General features: G+C 40.2%; 1 pseudogene; it reads right to left on the reverse strand.

The window, feature by feature from the left end:
• Positions 1-495: 495 nt before the first annotated feature.
• Positions 496-7,548, reverse strand: LOC120231715 (annotated as a pseudogene).
• Positions 7,549-11,099: the final 3,551 nt, after the last annotated feature.

The raw sequence follows: 11,099 nt of genomic DNA on the forward strand, positions 1-11,099 counted from the left end.
TATTTTTTTCTGCATTGTCAACGTCACATACTGTCCTGGCATCTGTATCTCCATCACTTGGTCTTGGTTCAATAGTTAAATGTTCTCAGTGCCCATCACGGCCCCATTGCCAACCCTCTCCGATCATTTCTTAGCTATCTGAAGTTCATTCTCTAGTAGATGCCTTCAAGAAAGGCTCATGGGAACAATATTCTCGGAATTTTCTGTATGTATGTATGTATGTATGTATGTATGTATGTATGTGTGTATGTATTTTCAAACAATCACAGACTTACAGAAAAGTCAGAGTACCAAGCCAAGAATTTTTTCCCCTACAAATCATTTGAGGATAAGTCACTTACCTGATGCCTTGTCACTCCTGAGTACATTAGTATTTCCTACAAGAAAGACATTCACCTGCATATTCTCAATGTTAAGCAAATTACATTGACACATTACTAACATCTAATACTCAGACACAACTCAAAGTTTCATCAGGTTTTCTGATAACATCTTTTAAAGCAAAAGGATCGATCTGGGATGATATATTCCGTGGTCACTTCTCTTTATCTCCTTCTATCTGGAGGAGTTCCTCAGACTTCCCTTGACTTTAATACTTTCCAAGATAACAAACCAGTTATTTCACAGAATGTCCCTCAAGTTGGGTTTGTCTGATGCCATCTGACAATTAGACTCAGGCTGTACATTTTGGGGGAGAATACTGCAAAAGTGATGCTGTGTTCTCAATGCATCCTATCAGATGCCACGCAGTTTTGATTTGTCCCATTACTGGTATGTTCACTGTGATCACTTGATTAAGGTGATATTTGCCAGGCTTCTCTGCTGTAAAGTTACTCTTTCCTTCTCTGTAGTTAATTAGCACTTTGTGGAGATATACTTTGAAAATGGTAAATACTCTGTTCCTCATCACACTTTCAATTTATTCTTTCATTCATTTATATCAGACTTAGGTTTCCTATTTCATTTGGTGGATTACACCTTATTATTGTCATGACTTATTTTGAAGCACAGACTGTCCCAGATTTTGTCCCACATTTGCATCTGTGTCTATCATCCATCCATCCTATCATCCATCCATCCATCCATCCATCCATCCATCATTCATCTATCGATCAGTCAACCAATTAATCAATCACATATCTATGTATCTAACTAGAATCACCTCAATACTTCCAATTCCAATTCAGTGCCACAAAGTTTTCATACTATTTCACTCCTTTTCCACGTTTGTATCTCTCTTCTTTGACAGTGAGAAACTGGTTCCTATTTTGCTTAATAAAGTAATTTATTCAATTCTCCTGCAAGTAACATGTCCCAGCTTGACTACTACCTTTACCCCTTGCATGGATGCTCTTTTTTTTCCCCTTAAATAGTTTATTGTCAAGTTAGTTTCCATACAACACCCAGTGCTCATCCCAACAAGTGCCCTCCTCCATGCCCATCACCCATTTCCACTCCCCCACCCCTATCACATGGATGCTCTTCTTACTCTGCTTGGGATCTCACTCCCATTTCAGGATGTCCCCTATGTGGATGCCGTCTTACCCCCTGCATCTACCTACCCCCTGTGCCCCATCATCCTACTTGGCCTCTGACTCCCTATACTGGGGGGGCCTCCCACCCTCCCTCCATATACCTTGACACCTCCTTCTCCTGCTTGAGCCTTGGCACCCCAAGCCAGATTGTCTTTTGCATCCCATTTAGACTCTGACTTTCTGTGTCAGGCTTCACCCCTTGTGCTCCAACACCCCATGGCTTGTCTCCCTTTTGTCAGTGTCTTCCTCTTCCCACTCAGACTCTGCTAGGCACCCTCCTCTGTGGATGCCTCCCTTAGCCCACTTGAGCTTTTGCATCCCACTTAGGCCAGCAGGGCTGCTTCTTGCCTTCACCTCCACCCCTTGTGCAGGTGACTACCTTGTTTCCCCCTACCTACTGGCCAAGTTAGGACACCACCCCCCACCCCCACTAGGAAAGGAAGGAGGAAGATAAGGAAGAGCTGATATGTGATATCTTATGTGCTCATAAGAAATTAGTCTGTTACTTTATACTTATACCTAAAGGTATAAAGTTTGTCTTTGGTGAACATTGTCTTTCCTTGAGGGTCTTAAATATGCTACTTCTGCATGTTTTGGCTTTGAAGATTGCTGTTGAAAAGTTTGATGCCACAATGATTTACCTTCCCTTAAAAGTCACTTTGTCTTGGGGGACCAGGGTGGCTCAGTTGGTTAAGGGTCCAACTTTTGATTTCAGCTCCCAGGTTATGACCTCACCATTCATGAGTTCAAGCCCTGCATTGGGCTCTGCACTGATAGTGTGGATGGAGCCTGCTTGAGATTCTGTCTCTCTCTCTATCTCTTTGTCCCTCCCCTGCTTGCTCTCTCTCTCAAAATCAAGAAAAATAAACTTAAAAAGTCACTGTCTTTTTGCCTGAATGATGAAAGTTTTTTTCTTCTTTATAGTTCCATTGTTTTACTAGGATATGTCTCAATGTTGACCATTCTAGGTTGCTTTTCTCAGGTACATGGTGTGTCTTATAAATATGAAGTTTCAAGTCTCCTTCTATTTCAGGAAATATTTTTGAATTATACTTTTTTTAGCAGTCTTTTTTCAGTTCCATTTCTTTGATTTTCTTCCCATGCATATGTTGGCTCTGTTTTGCTTATCTTCTTATGTCTATCATTTTTCTCTTAATGCTTTTTATTCCTTTCTTAATTTCTCTTTTAATTTCCACTTTATTCTCATTTTCATAAACTTATTCTCTTACTGTACTTCCTGTGGTTTCTAGTAATTCCTTCAGGTTTATTCTTCACTCCTGATTTTTTTTTTCCTTTTATTTAGAACTGTTTCTGAGCTCTGTCAGCTCTTTTCATATCTGCTTCATGTCCAGCCATCTTGTTTCTGAGCTTTCATAGTTCTCATTTGTGCTGTTCTTTCATAGCTTCTACTATTTTCTTAATTTTATTTAACTCATTTTGAAATATTAGCTTACTATTTCATTTGCTTTGTAGTCATATTATTCTGGTCAATATTTATATTCTGAATTATGTATGTGAACCATTTTTCTCTATTTTTGATATCTTTTTTAATGTTTATTTATTTTGAGAAAGAGAGACAGTGTGAGTAGAGGAGAGACAGAAACGGAGACACAGAATGTGAAGCAGACACCAGGCTTTAAGCTGTCAGCACAGAGCCTGACATGGGGCTGAAACCCACAAACTGCAAGATCAGGACCTGAGCCAAAGTCAGACACTTACTTGACGGAGCCACCCAGGCACCCCTCTTTTTGATTTTTGTTTTTTGTTTTTTTTAAATTTTTTTTAATTTTATTTCTAGGAGAGAGAGAGAGAGACAGCGTGAGCAGGGGAGGGTCAGAGAGAGGGAGATACAGACTCTGAAATAGGCTCCAGGCTCTGAGCTGGCAGTCAGCACAGAGCCCGACGCGGGGCTCGAACCCACGAACCTTGAGATCATGACCCAAGGGAAAGCCAGACGCTTAACCGACTAAGCCACCCAGGCGCCCTGCCTCTTTTTGATTTTTGAATGGGGGATTGACCATAATATTTTTCTTCAAGTTTATTTATTCTGAGAGAGAGAGAGAGAGAGAGAGAGAGAGAGAGAGAGAGAATGCATGCGGGGTAGGGTCAGAGAAAGAAAGGGAGAGAATCCAAAGCAGGCTCTGTACTGTCAGCATGTAACATGTAACCTGATATGGGGCTTGATCTCACAAACCATGAGATCATGACCTGAGACAAAATCAAGAACCAGATGCTTAACCAACTGATCCACCCAAGCACCCCGACCATAATCTTTTTCTGTTGCTGAAGTTGTATATTTAGAAGGAAGTTCATGTGTAGGTGTTGGGCGTAGGCCACAGTCTTTCTCTCCTCATTCTATCACAAAGTATTTAATATTCTTTGTGCATCCCTCTCTTCAGTGCTTTGTGATATTTACTTCTTCTTGTCACCTCTCTGGCTAGTATTTGAACATTTTCTCTCTTTCATGCCCAGGTGTCCTGCCCTGATCAACTTGGGCTCTACTCCCAGCTGTTTCTCTTCAATCTGGGCTCTCTCTTTCCAGAAAGAAGCCCCACTGGGTGTTCCTGAGAGTCCTGTTGGTCAGCTGCTTAGCACCTTTCCATCTTCCTGTAGCTGCCTTGCTCTCAAGGTGAAGTCCCTCCCAGTTTTACCTGCTGTACCTAGATCCACACCTGAGTAGGAGCCCCTCCTTTCAAAACTGACCACTAGGTATCAATCTGTCAGTGGCCCAGCTCTTAGAACTTGGGTTTCTCCTGTTTCTGGCCTGCTTTCATTCTTTTGTGGGTCTTAACTGTAGTCAGTGGTGGCCCCCACCCACCTGTATTATGTTGTTGAGGATTCTTTGTGACCTAGTTTTGTTGATGACATCACCCATGGGTTTTTGTCTTTTGCTGTCCTACTTAATCTTCCTTTTAAGAGGAGACTTGGGGAAATTACAAAACCATGCTGTCAGCATTTGTATCTTACCTGTCTCTTCCTTTTGTCTGTTTTCACAGCTTGGACCCCATCCATCTCTGTGTGCTTTTGACTGCTGTTTAAAAGAACTCTCTAAGGATCCATTCTGTATAGAATGACTCATACCATTCTCTAGGGATAGATTCTTGGCTCTTATTCCTGTTAGAGGTTTGGCTGTGTGAAGTCACATGAGGGAGCAGTGAACTCTCAGGTTTCTTATGAGGGGAGGGGAAAAGCCAACAGGATTTTTAGAATGCGATAAAATTGCACATTAATTTGTATGTATATTTTGTTTTGTTTGGTGGTGACCATGTTGCAGGGTTTTACTACTAAAAAGCCTATTTAAAATAAAGGAAGCATCTTGCTTCTTTATATTTTTGTCCTTTTTTCCCTCTTATTCATTAAGCCTATTTTATTTTACTTTTGCTTTGTTAACTGTAATATTTTTAGTAGCATCATGATCTAGAATTTTCTGATACACATTTTATTCTGGGTTTGAGTTCAGAACTTGCTTTAGTATCAATTAGGGTTAAAATTGGTCATAATTTTGTTTGGGTTTAACCGTTGTCAGAGTCTAGTTTAAAAACCTCAGTTCAGGGGCGCCTGGGTGGCTTAGTCGGTTAAGCGTCCGACTTTCGCTTAGGTCATGATCTCGCGGTTAGTGGGTTCGAGCCCCGCGTCGGGCTCTGTGCTGACTGCCAGCTCAGAGCCTGGAGCCTGTTTCAGTCTGTGACTCCCTCTCTCTCTGACCCTCCCCTGCTCACGCTGTCTCTCTCTCTCTCTCTCCTAGAAAAAAAAAAAAAAAAAACATTAAAAAATTAAAAAAAAAAAACCTCAGTTCATTGCTGCTTTCTTGGCTATGGCTGTAGTGAGCATTGTTTTTAGATGTCTGTAAGAGACTGCTAGTATCTTGTAAAGTATGATAACACAATCTTTGTATTATTTACTATAAGTATGATTTCTTCTTACAAAGTATGACTTTGATCTTCAAAATATTTTGTCATGTTTACTGTACATTACACAACTCTAAATTTTGATCTCAGTTATGTGGGTGGAAAAAGCAAATCAGAAGGAATGAAGCTGAATGGAATAGAAGAACCAGAGGCAAAAAACAGAATTTAGTCAAATGCATCAGATCGAGTAGAATTTATAGCAGGAGTACAAGGTTGGTTTACCGTTTAAAAACGAATCATCATACTTCATTAGATTGACAGAAAAAAGAAAAACCATTTGATCATCTCAATAGACACCAAGAGGCATTTGATACATTTCTGAATTAATTCAAGATTAAAACTCTTGGCAAATTAGGATTAGAAAGTAACTTCAGCAGTCTCATAAAGAGGAGCAACATTATGCTTAAAATATGGAAAGCTTTTCTCCTAAGATTGAGAAAACGATGAATTTGTCTATTCTCACTGTTATTCATCAGTGAGCTAAGGTTCTAGGTAGAATTAAAGATTAAACAGACAACAAAAAGACATATTCATAAATGATATGAAGATCAAAAGAAGAAAAAGTAGGGGTGCCTGGGTGGCTCAGTCGGTTAAGTGACTGACTCTTGATTTCAGCTCAGGTCAGGATCTCATGGTTGTGGGATTGAGCCCTGCATTGGGCTCCCCACTGATCATGCTTTCTCCCTCTCTCTCTGCCCCTCTCCTCTCTCAAAATATATAAACATTAAAAAAAAGAAGTAAAAGTAAATTTATTTTCATGTTCAAATGACATAATCATTCATTTAGAAAACCCTAAGGAATCCACAAAAACATTGGTAGAACTAATACATGAATTCAGAAACGTTTTAAGATCAAGGTCAGTATAAAGAATTCAATTGTATTTTTGACATTTGTACTTTCAGCAGAGGAGTGGAGGCAAAATCTGACTTCAGGGTATGTTAAGAGATAATGGAAAGTTCTGATTCAAGTGCAGGTGGGGTAAACACATTCCACCTTGCTCTCCTGAATATAGCTAAAAAACTCTGGGAAGAATGCACGAAGCAGATATCAGAGGACTCTAAAAAGTAAGTGGTAGAAGGCATATTGGGGAAGGAAACCAGAACACAAAATACACCTAATCCAGTGGTGAATTTCTTTTTTCTTCCTTTGTCTTCTGGCTAAGACCCAAAGAAAGCTTGGTCTCTATAACTGCATAGACAGAAATCTCTGAAATAGAAGCCCTGGTTTAAGAAACACAGTAATGGCTGAAATTTCCCCAAATTTGGCAAAAGGGATAAAAGTACAAATTCAAACCCAGTGCACTCCAAACAGAAGAAAAATTCAAAGAGATCTATCATCAGACACATTGTAATCCAACTGCTGCAAACAAAAGATAAAAAGAAAGAAAAATCCTAAAAATAACCAGAGCAAAACAATTGTATATAGGTTAACCATGACTTGAGACACTGTGGGTTTCTCATTAGCTACTGTGGAGGCCAGGAGGCAGTGGAAACATTTTTAAAGTGCTGAGTGGAAAGAACTGTCAAGTCAGAATTCCATACCCAGAGAAAATGCCCTTTACAAATGAAGACAAAATGGAAACTTTCTTAGATGGAGGAACACCAAGAGAATTTGTCACCAGCAGACCTGCTTTAAAAAAATGTTAAAAGGGGGCGCCTGGGTGGCTTAGTCGGTTAAGCGTCCGACTTTCGCTTAGGTCAAGAACTCGCAGTTCGTGGGTTCGAGCCCAGCATCGGGCTCTGTGCTGACTGCCAGCTCAGAGCCTGGAGCCTGTTTCAGTCTGTGACTCCCTCTCTCTCTGACCCTCCCCTGCTCACGCTGTCTCTCTCTCTCTCCTAGAAATAAATAAAACATTAAAAAAAATTAAAAAAAAAAAAAAAGAAGTGGTATTGTGGGTCCAGGCACAACTTGCCACTGTTTTCATGCAGGAACCACAATACCAGATCCCCACAGCTCACATTTTCATTTCCATTTTGTCCTAGGAGGGGGCAAGTATACTTGGCATGCTGGCTTACCTCAATCTTCTTCACCATTTTCCTGAGGGAGGCACGGTAATGGGTCCCGTATTTACAAATGATTCCAACCTTCTTGGTGTATTTAGCCATGTCGCTGCAAACTAGGTCTGAGCCCAGAGAGTCAAATTACTAGAGAGTCAAATTACTACAAATTGAGTAACTTAAAACACACTCGTTCTCTCACGAGAATCACGGGATTGGCTGGACTGCGTTCTTGTCTGGAAGTTCAGCCGGGGAAGAATCTGCTTCCGAGTGCACACAGGTTGTTGGCAGAACTCATTTCCTTGTGGTTGTAGGGCTGAGGGCCACAGCTTCTGACTGCCCTCAGGCTCTAGAGGCTGCCCTCAGCTTCTCAGCAAGAAATTCCTATGGGCCTCATGGCCATTCTTATTTCTTCACTGAGAGAGTCTGGGGTGAGTTTGACAGCAAGATGGAGGCTTACATTTAATGCGATATTGGAGTGATATCCCATCACCTTTTACCACATATTGTTGATTCAAACCAAATCACCCATCTGCCCGCATGCACAGGGAAGGACTGTTCAAGAGTGTAATATCAGATGGTGGGATTATTGTGTATGGGGGTCGCCTTAGAGTGTGTCCAATACAAGTCTTATGAGGAGTTTCACGGCAAAGGGAAAGAAAAATAGGACATCAACCAGAGGGTAAAGTAAGGTCAAGAACTTTGAGATGTGGAAAAATGTGTGCTGATGAGGGTGATTCAATAGAGAGGAAATAATTGATGAAATGCTGCTTTTTTGGGTCAGCCGTTCTATTCTTTTTAATATTGAATGCAATAAAAATTCTTATTTTATCTTTCCCCTATCAGAAAATACCTAACTTATGGGCTTCATTTCCCCCAAGTTATGGTACGGAATATATATGCTAGGGAAAGTTCAGGAGGGGGGATCATTTAGGATAGGGGTAAAAATTCTTAGAGCTTATATTTTTACCCCTTACCAAATTTTATTTTACATGTTTTATAATATACAGCAGTACAATATTATGAATAATTTATAAATAAAATATCCACACATTTGGAGAGCACATTAACATATATATATATATATTTTACTAATAAGGTGGCAGATTAAAAAAATTATAAAGTACTTTTCCATCTTAGAGGTTTGTGTTCGGGGAAAACATTTCATTCTATTTAGTTGCTTCACAGAGTGACTTGAAGAAGCGATCACTTAAAATTAGTTTTCTGCCCAGGCCCTCACATTTATGAAAAGGTACCTCACTGGATCAGAACAAGCCACTGGTGACCTCAGGATTCAACGTGATTTTTAAACTTTCCCTTTTATAGCTTTTAAGGTTTAAGAATTATTCTTGCAGAACACTTTTGCTAGTACAAAATATACAGTAATGTTTATATTTCAGTACTTACCAGTTTCCCCAAACCTAATAATTCTATTTTAGTAATAATAAATGTGAAACATAACTCAGGTTAGTTTGGTTGAATTTATGTTCAATACTCATGACTGGGCCATTTTCTTAACATATTAGGGCCCTTTCCCGCCTTATAGCAGAGCCTACTTAGAAAAGAATTTAGGCCCAAGAAGCTAGGAACTGAAGCAATTTTAATGAGAAAGGGTTTGGTACACTGCCTTTTATAATATTCCTGTTCACTGAAAGGATTTTGTAAATACTTGGAATTTAAGACCTAACCACAGTGCATTTTATTTGTCATTCTAAGATATACTCTGGGCCTCAGAACAGAGACTGCCATTCACACACGCCTAGAGGTGTCTTATCAATTGTGTGGCGACGTGAGTGTCTGTGATGGGACCGCACAGCGTTCAGTCTCCTGAAACACGCGTTTTTCAGTCTTCAGCTTTTGAGTAGTTTTGCCTACAGAAAGACCCCGGTGCAGTGCCCCCTGCTGGTGAGTGGCAGCTGAGTGTTCGCATCATGTCAGTGATGGACAGAGTGGGTCCCTTTGCTGACACTGAGCCGGGGGTGCTGCTCAGCCTGCCAGGTCATTTTAGATCAGGTCATTAAAGGAACAGAAGGTCGAATCGATAGAAAATGAACAGCTCATGGTTTTCTCTACATTTTCTAGACATGTGTTGATTTGCTGTAGTTCAGTTTGGGTGATAGAATGTGAACACTTCACAACGATGTTTGTATTTCACCCTCTGTCTTAGTTCATCTAACAAGCTATTGTGTCCTAATTCTCAGGAGCTGTGTTCTTGTTCGGTTGGGAAACCCAGCTTGAGCCTTTTTTGATTAAATTGATAAAATCTCTTGAGCAGAGATTTTATTTTATTATTTATTTTGGCAGAGATCTTAAACATGGAATATTTTGAGTGTTCAACTTGTTAAACAGTGAGAAAAGCCCTCTAAACAAAAAGACCGTTTCTTTTTACTTTAGTTGATAAGAATGAGCACACATGTGTGTAAGTTTCTAACTGATGATAATCATATTAAAGAAAATTAATTAAAGCAAAGGATTAATTAGTGTTTAGATTATTTTAACTTTGGCGTTTGGTGAAGGTGATTGTTTTATAATGAATAACTATAAAATTATTTGTTTTGCCCCCGTAGTAGGTGGCTCTAATGTTTTTGTATACATCTGTGGTGGGTATGTCATGGCAGTGATATTTTGGGTAGCCTTTTTTTTTTTTTTTAATTTTTTTTTTTTATTATTTATTTCTAGGAGAGAGAGAGAGACAGCGTGAGCAGGGGAGGGTCAGAGAGAGAGGGAGTCACAGACTGAAACAGGCTCCAGGCTCTGAGCTGGCAGTCAGCACAGAGCCCGACGCGGGGCTCGAACCCACGAACCGCGAGATCATGACCCGAGCGAAAGTCGGACGCTTAACCGACTATGCCACCCGGGCGCCCCAAGGGTAGCCTTTGAATCAAGAATGTAGTACACCCTTCAGGATGTTAGTGTCTTACTTAGGTTCATAAACAAGTGGCTGTCAGCTTAGTTGTCTCCAGTGAGGTAGGAGGTGTGAATTTCCTTATTTTGATGTTTTCACTGTGGTTTTGTATTAGAATGTCCTTATTTGTAGGAACTGTGCACCAAAGGAATGCTTTGTGGTGAAACATCATATTTGCAGCTTGTTAACAATGATTTAAGGGAAATAAATTCTTCCTACTTTAAGATGAGATTGTATACAAATAAAAAGAAATGGAGAAGGAAGCTAGAAAGCAATGAGGACAGATAACTCTTTCTAGGAGTTTTTTTTAATGTTTATTTTTGAGACAGAGACAGAGAATGAGCTGGGGGTGAGGGCAGAGAGAGAGGGAGACACAGAATCTGAAACAGGCTCCAGACTCTGAACTGTCAGCACAGAGCCCGATGCTGGGCTCGAACCCCCGAATAGTGAGATCATGACCTAAGCCGAAGTCGGATGCTTAACCAACTGCGCCACCCAGGCACCCCTAGGAGTTTTATTATAAAGAAAAGCAAGGAGATAGAATAGCAGAGAGTGGAGAAAGAAGATGTAGACAGGGTTTCTAGGATATGAGTACCAGACAAGCATGGAAGTTTGGATTAGTCATCTAGGGATGGGGGTAGTTTATACTTCAGATATTTCCAAGAGAACAATTCACACTCGTTTCCAAGAACCTGTACTTTCCCAAATCAACCCTACTTTCAGGAAGAACTTTATACCTAAGATAGGTTGGGAT

Source organism: Hyaena hyaena, unplaced genomic scaffold (genome assembly GCF_003009895.1).
Source record: "Hyaena hyaena isolate Hyena2069 unplaced genomic scaffold, ASM300989v1 scaffold_61, whole genome shotgun sequence".
NCBI lineage: Eukaryota > Metazoa > Chordata > Mammalia > Carnivora > Hyaenidae > Hyaena > Hyaena hyaena.